This window comes from Etheostoma spectabile, chromosome 3 (assembly GCF_008692095.1).
Source record: "Etheostoma spectabile isolate EspeVRDwgs_2016 chromosome 3, UIUC_Espe_1.0, whole genome shotgun sequence".
NCBI classification, from domain to species: Eukaryota; Metazoa; Chordata; class Actinopteri; order Perciformes; family Percidae; genus Etheostoma; species Etheostoma spectabile.
In genome coordinates this window covers 29,119,223-29,126,561 of record NC_045735.1, presented here as the reverse complement: position 1 = coordinate 29,126,561, position 7,339 = coordinate 29,119,223, and the positions used below count along the sequence as shown (strand labels likewise).

The 7,339-nt window shown below is 40.8% G+C and overlaps 1 protein-coding gene and 1 long non-coding RNA gene across 2 annotated transcripts in view; one reads left to right on the top strand and one right to left on the bottom strand.

The window, feature by feature from the left end:
- Window positions 1-206: 206 nt before the first annotated feature.
- LOC116679530 (uncharacterized) overlaps window positions 207-7,339 on the top strand; it is a 15,728-nt gene continuing 8,595 nt past the window's right edge. Inside the window, exons 1-2 of the long non-coding RNA XR_004329510.1 lie at window positions 207-330; window positions 3,703-3,707. This is a non-coding gene — a long non-coding RNA (uncharacterized LOC116679530). The remainder of the gene's footprint in view (window positions 331-3,702; window positions 3,708-7,339) is intronic.
- The window catches only part of LOC116679519 (ras-related protein Rap-2b), a 2,684-nt gene continuing 2,075 nt past the window's right edge, over window positions 6,731-7,339 (bottom strand). The window contains exon 2 of the mRNA XM_032509183.1: window positions 6,731-7,339. This exon is cut by the window's right edge and continues 507 nt beyond it. The gene's annotated coding sequence lies outside the window, so the exon portion shown is untranslated.

The window sequence follows — 7,339 nt, the reverse complement described above, 5'->3', positions numbered from 1 at the left end:
TGATACTTCTGCCTTCGTCTTGGAAGAAGACGGTAAAGCTCTACAAGGAGACAGCCGTATTTCTTTGGTGACGTGTATTGTTCAAGACAAGAGATGTAGTTCACTAAGCGATCTCACACAAAACCTAATGTTGTGCAACTTCTTTAGTCAAATTCTTTATCTCTTGATATTATCTTTTAAATTTACACATTTGTAAAGTGCATGACACAATTCGAACCAGACCAAAAAATAATTATTATCGCTCATTGACTCCCATTCATATTTTTTGGAAAGATAGGTCCCATGGACCGGAAGTAGAAGGGCGTGACTTTGGCTCTCTATATGTCACTGGTATACTTAGGATTGTGGGTAGTGCAGTACTTCTCTATGACATCACAAATTGTTTTTCTTAAAACAAGATTGATTTCACATGGACTCGTGGCTTCTACAAAAGCACAAACTATTGTTTCCCAATCTTGTAGCTCTTGGTAAGTCAACCTTGAATGTTTTAGCCAGTATGGCTAACAATCAAATCAAAATCATTATGGAGAAAATGAATTGGATTTTTACTTCCAGAACAACAGTGTTGAGATCTATTGGATGAAGCCACATCCAATATTGGATGAAGCCACATCCAATAGATCTAGTCTTTACTAGCTATTTTTTTGATTTTTTTAAGTTTTTAAGATGCAACCCAATTTAGTAAATCACTAAAACTAGCTAGTAGTTTTTGAGAAACTACTCAAAGGACTTTACTGAAACTCTGGATTTACAAACAGATAGTACAACCCTAACCCAATCCAGAGATGCTGTGTTGTTGCCCTGAGACATCCTTGTGGTGGGCTGGCAGTGGTAAGGGGGTGTGGGTATTATTAAATCACACACAAAAAATCTCCCAAGGCATTGTCACAACCAATAGTTTCAAAGTTCTAACATTGCTCTTCTGTGGTTTACCCCAAACCTTCCAAAATCACATAAATAGTATGGTCGGGTCCAAATGATGTCGTTTCCCCATCTCTAAATGTGAACTAATGCATCACTTCTGAACATCTGACGTAACCCTACGATCAAACAGGGACACAAGCTACATGGGTAGTTTTCAACAATTCAAAGTCGTTCACTTCTTGTAAGACGTGTGGCAGGGGAAGCCGGCCTGTCATTCAAATGAGAAACCACACCCAAACCATCTGAGGCCTGCTGGAGAGCAACAGCATGACGTAGACTGAAGGTTACAACAGAGATGCGGTTGGATGTCTTAAAACCCCATACATGTAATAATCCCGGCAGCTCAAGATGCCAATCATACATTATACCGACAGAAATCAAGATGAGATGGCACTCTGCTATGCCTCCAAACACTTACTGAACTGATCATTTCCCATCATAATTAAAACACCTATTGCAACTGAGCTCAATTAGAAATCAGGTCCGTAAGCATTCCTTGTCCTCACCAGTGAACAAAAGCTATGTATACACACAGGGGACGTTGCAAAGTAACTAGTCCTGTCTGGCTGCCTGATTTGGCCTAGTTTTCTTTTCAGATCGAGCACTGGTCTGGTATGAACCGAGGAAACTGTGCTATGATTATCTGAAGATGGATATAAAGAACAGTTTGACTGCATGCCCAGTGGGAACCATCTTGTGACACAGTGGGGCGGTGTCTGAAGGCCTGTTTAGACAAACCCTTTCTTTTTATCCATAATCTCAGCTGCTTTCTTTCTCTCTTCCGCTACCTTTGTGACTGTTGTAGCTCCTTGGTGATATTCCTCTCTTGGCCTCTATCAAGAGTTCTAATCAAGAAAAACAAGTGTATGGAAAAGAAATGTCCAATCAGACACAAAGGGCAACTGCAAGGCCCAAAGCCTTGAAATGAACACAGAAATACCACTTCTTGTCACATCCAAACGGTCTCCCTCCATCCATCTTTCTTACAGTTCAGGCTAAAGACATGTCCAGACATTACAGTGGAAGGAATGACAGGAATGAGTGGAATTGCGGGGCATTCCCACCTTGGCACAGTCAGCTCTGAATGAGAAGGCCACTCCCGGATTTACAGAGAACTGAATGGAGAAATGAATGGATAATCAGTCGTGACACTTCTTAATCTCAACTGGCCCTTGTTGTGTTTACTCAGTCCCGTAGACATGCACAATGGGAAATACTAGTTTACACTATCGAGCCCACACTTCTGTACAGAGAAAGCCAGCCGGGCTCCAAAACAACTGCAATAGATAACATTCCGGCAAATTCTACATATTTGAAGATCTTTCGCAATCTACTATCAATCCTATAGCAAGATATCACCCTTAAATGCAGTATGGCCAAATATTATGATAATCTAAGTCTCATGGATTAATAATAACTGGGTAATAAGGAAACTGACAGGTCTAATCTAGATATTATTCCTGTGAGGGAACATGTTACAACAGAGGGGGGTGTTTAAATGTGGGTAAACTGCAGTGTATGTTCATGTGTGAGTGAAAGAGAAAAAAAACAAAGCTCATTCAGCCTTTAAGGCGAAGACAAACAAGGAGTGAATGGTTATTTCTGTGTTGTTATGGTAATGCTCAACACAAAACGAAATGACTGTGACACAAACTGTAAAAGTAACAACGCTGCTGCATATCAACTAAACGCAAGCAACTGTCAAGTGTAGTTCTTGTTAAATTGTAAGGGTTGAGTGATGTTATTCACGTGTCAATATGAACAACATGTAGAGAAAGAAAGGCGAATAGAGTCAAATGGATGTCAGAGAGCACACTGCCTTAGACAGAGTGCATAACCGGCACATCTGCCAAGAAAACCGGGCGAAAAACCGCACTCTTGCACACAACAGAGCCTCAAAAATAGCATGATGACGCTGAGAGAGAAGATGAAGTCTATAATTCAGCTAGGAGCCTATATAGTGATTAAGTCCCATGTAAAAAATGCAAACACACACCACCCACTCTCACTGGCTCTTTCGCAACACTTCCTCTCACAGCAACTGCTACCAACAACCCAAAAAGAAAAAAAACACCACAGATCTGTGCAGCAAGCAACACACTTAACCCTTATTTGATCATTAAAAACAATATCTATATTTAGTTTATTGCAACCAAGGAAGGGCAATTATTTATCTAAGGCTGTACAATCTGCTCTTACAATTCTCCTTACACAGCAGAAATAAATCGATTTAAAAGAAAAATCACACTTCCTGTCATGAGCAAAGAAAATATATGTTTGTGGCAACTCAAAGAAAGATGATGAAACAGAGGTCACGAGGCCACCCTGAGCAGCCATACCACATCCCAACCCCCCTTAACCATGGCAACCACATCACATGACCATCTCCCATGACCAGCAGCCACTGACAAGCCGGGCCATCTGAACACCCTGAGCGCCACTTATTTGCTGTTGGCTGCAACTAAAACCAATAGACTTAAAACTAGCGTAATTCAAATTCGTAAAATAATATACAAAAAAAAAAATGCTAAAATTCAAGTATGCAAAAACGTGGCTGCAACATACTGAAACAGGCCGAAACCAAGTAAACTCACAACCACAAAGCGACAAGAACGGTACTGAGTTGTGCAAATAAAAACGAGGGAAGGAAGTAAGACTTTCACCTTCTTACTCTTTAGAAAGAGATAGGTGAAAAGAAACAGTAACTCAATGGGCCCTCTTTCTCTCCAAAGGGCAAATTCTTCTGCTATCAGATGTTTACACCACAGCAAGAGACAGAAGCTGTGCAGTAGCCGAAGATGTGGGGGGGAGGGGGGTGTAGATTTACAGTATCTGTGGCAAAGCTGTATTACACCACCAGTTAAACTAGATTATTTTCCAGGCAGAGTTTAACCTCAGCTCAGCTCACGTCTAAAAACCCAAACTGTATTAACGTCTTGAAGGAATTTGCCTTGACTTTACATAGATAACACCTTTGTAAAACAGATCTGAGACCTGCTATCAACAGTCACAGAAAGCACCTCTGAACTTAAAATAAATACATAAATAAAACTTTCTCTTCCAACTTGAAACACAGATTGTGTGTACATACATACACACGGCTGTCTACTCACACACAGAAAGCAACAACTGTTAAGATACACACAGTAGGGCTGGGCAATAATTCTATAGTATTGTGATGATGATGATGTGTGATGTATTGTTGTGTTATTTAGTAAATGAATGATTTTTTAAGCTTATTGTAACTTAAGAAATAACATAAGTAGGCATTTACATGTGAGGAGTTATGTCAAATATAATGCATAGCACCAGAACACACTGCAATATGCATTCATTTGATTATTTTTCATGGGATGTGGCACACATTAACTATATTGTGGTAAATCAATGTGGTAAAAAAAAAGTCTTATTAATAGCAGAATGTTGATGTCAACCATATTGCCCGACTGTAATGCACACCATTGTTCAATCGCACCTGTTGGATGCAATATTCATGCAGAAATGCCCCCTCACACAACCATGCACCCTGACCTCCCTATACCCCACAGTGATATAGTGCAGGCAAAGCCGAAGAACATATATGACACCATTGCTGACACTGGCTAAGAGGCACAGATACCCGGGCCACACAGTTCCACGTAGCGTTCTGAGCCTGTGCAGGACGGTGACAGACAGACACATGTGCTCAGACGTCTAAGACACATACAGTACATACCATAACACAACATGCAGTGCAGCTTAAAGACCAGCGCATATCTACCCCAGACTAGACTGAAAAGTGAAGTTTGTCTTGTTTGTTTACACCCCCCTTCCCCCCCAAGCCATACTGCAGCCGACCAGCCAGCTGGGGCTAGGTAATCCCTGTAGGTAAACAGAAGCAGAGCGGGGGCCTGCTCAGTCATACCGGCCTCTCCACATCACCTCACATCACTACACCCACACACTGCACCCTGGCTGAAGCTCTGGGCTGAAACACTACTACACCCACACAGTTCAGAGACATTTCTCTAGAGCTGCATCGCTTGGCCTGGCCATCTATTACTGCATTGTGAGAATGTTGATAGATAAGAGAGGTTTTCATTTTGATCACATTTTGTTGGGGAATATGGGGACGGTTCATCAAAGAGACTAGAACGACATATCTAATCACGTACTTTACGATTATCTTGACACAAATTCCTGCTGTGCAGGGGTGTTGCATGTGCTGATTACCTGGCAATGAGCATGTAAACGCTGCAACAAACTAGAGTTACTCATCTCTTTATCAACTTAGTCATACCATGTTCACACCTTCGTTTGGCTTCTTTCAGCTTTTGATTTGACACATGCATCACAGTGGTGTCAGTGTTAACCACACGTGTTTTAGAGAAAATCATGGCCAGGCCACATTATAAAAATAAAAGATTTTTTTGGGGGCAAAACAGCTTTCATTTTACTTTCACAACTACTACTACTTTTTATTTAACTACTGCATGCGATAAAGCTTCCATTACGGTGCCCAGTAAATTTGTCATCATAAAATTCAACGCACATATCGCATTTCCCTAGTTTTTTGTGTAGCTTATTAGGCCTCTATTTGACAGGACAGCTTCGACATGACAGGGGAGAGAGAGGGGGAATGGGCCACAGGCCGGAACCGAACCTGCGGCCGCTGCGACAAAGACGGAGTCTCTGCACATGGGACGCACACTCAAACGGGTGAGCTACCCAGGCAACCACATTTTTTCTATTGTACTCCTATTTCCTGTTAGCCTGTGGGTTACTTGCATCTATCAAACACCTCATGTAAGTTTCACAACAGTAACTTTTGACCTTCTGTATTACGTTGGGTATTTGTTAGGGATCGACAAATTATCGGCCTGGCAGATTATTGGAGCCGATATTTGACAATGTGAAGATGATCTGTATCAGCGTCTTATTTGACCGCTTCCTAAAGAGCGCTGAAGGAGGGTCTGGCTACTCCATATAGCAATCGGGGATGGGAGGAAAACGTGTTCTGGTTTAATAGGATTTTGTTTTTAAACCAATCCGAATCATCATTGGCGACGCCAAGTGCAAAATAGCTGTGCGAGAGAAAACTTAGATTGGACATGTAGTCTAGCTAGCTGTCTCAATTTACCCTGCAGAGATCTGAGGAGCAGTTACCCCTAGTCCTCATACATCCACCAGAGCTTAAAAGGCCAACACAAAGAAAGCATCCATACATGCACCCGGCTGAATTTCCTGTCGCACCGGAGCAATCCCAGAAGTGGAACAGCAAGGATGTGGACTATGTGACCGATGACTATTTAAGGTTTAATTCATTAAAAAGTGTACTACTTTGGCTCGGAAAGCAGTCTGCAACACCAGCAATCAAACTGTCTGCATGTTAAAAACCTCTGGAAATTTTTTTGGGCTTAATTTATTCCTTGTTTTGACTGTGTATTACGTTTAATGTTTCAGTTTTATGAAATAATTGCTTTAAGCGTTCAAACTAACTTTTGTGTTGATGCTTGTAACATTCCAAATTGTGAATTTTTACTAAAAGAATTTCATTTTTACTGTACAGTCCAAATATAGGTTTCAATAACTACTAATATTGTGTGGGTATTGGCCTTAAAAATACAGTATCGACCGACCCCGAGTATTTGTAGTAATCCCATTATTTCTCTATATTCAATCATTCTGATCTTTAGGAATTATAAACTCTAAACTGCTCATCAAAACTTTGTTTAGGATCAGCAAAGTGGCAATTAGTCATTGCAGCAACACGTAGATGTCAACAAAGAGAAAACACAGCCTGGTTTCTTTTTTTAAAAAAATGCAATTTGTATTAAAAGTCTTGTTTTTAAAACAGACAGCCCATTGTTAAAGGGCTGGTCTGAAATTAAACTTACAATCAGGTTAGATTTGTCAACGGTACATCATCACATTTCCTGTTAGAAACAACAAAATAAACATAAAACATGATTTGATTTAAGAGGTCTGGAAATGTAAGCGTTTGGTGTTGTTGTCACGTCAAGGGCGATTCCAGTACCTGTGCATTTCAAGAAAATAGGTTTGGCCAGACAAAGCAGACATGGCTAAATTAACACCTTAGGCTTCAAAAAGGCCAACGTAAAACATACAGAAAACCGCCATTCCATTAACAAAAAGCCTATTGTAGTTTCTTTTCAGCCACCACCCATACATGATTATCCATAAGAACTTAAGAATTTAGTTTACTAAATTGTGGACTGCCACGTCGAAGGGTTCTTTTGGTGATAAATGTAGGTTGGCACTAAATCTGAACAGCTGATTTGTTTTGGAAAGGCACTGGACACAAGGGCGATCGGGTCACCGTCCCCATGTCACTTCAGTTAAGGTCCTCTCACACACACTGAAGGGAGATGAAGAAAAAAGTGGCACTCGTCATGTTTACTCCACCAGCAGATAA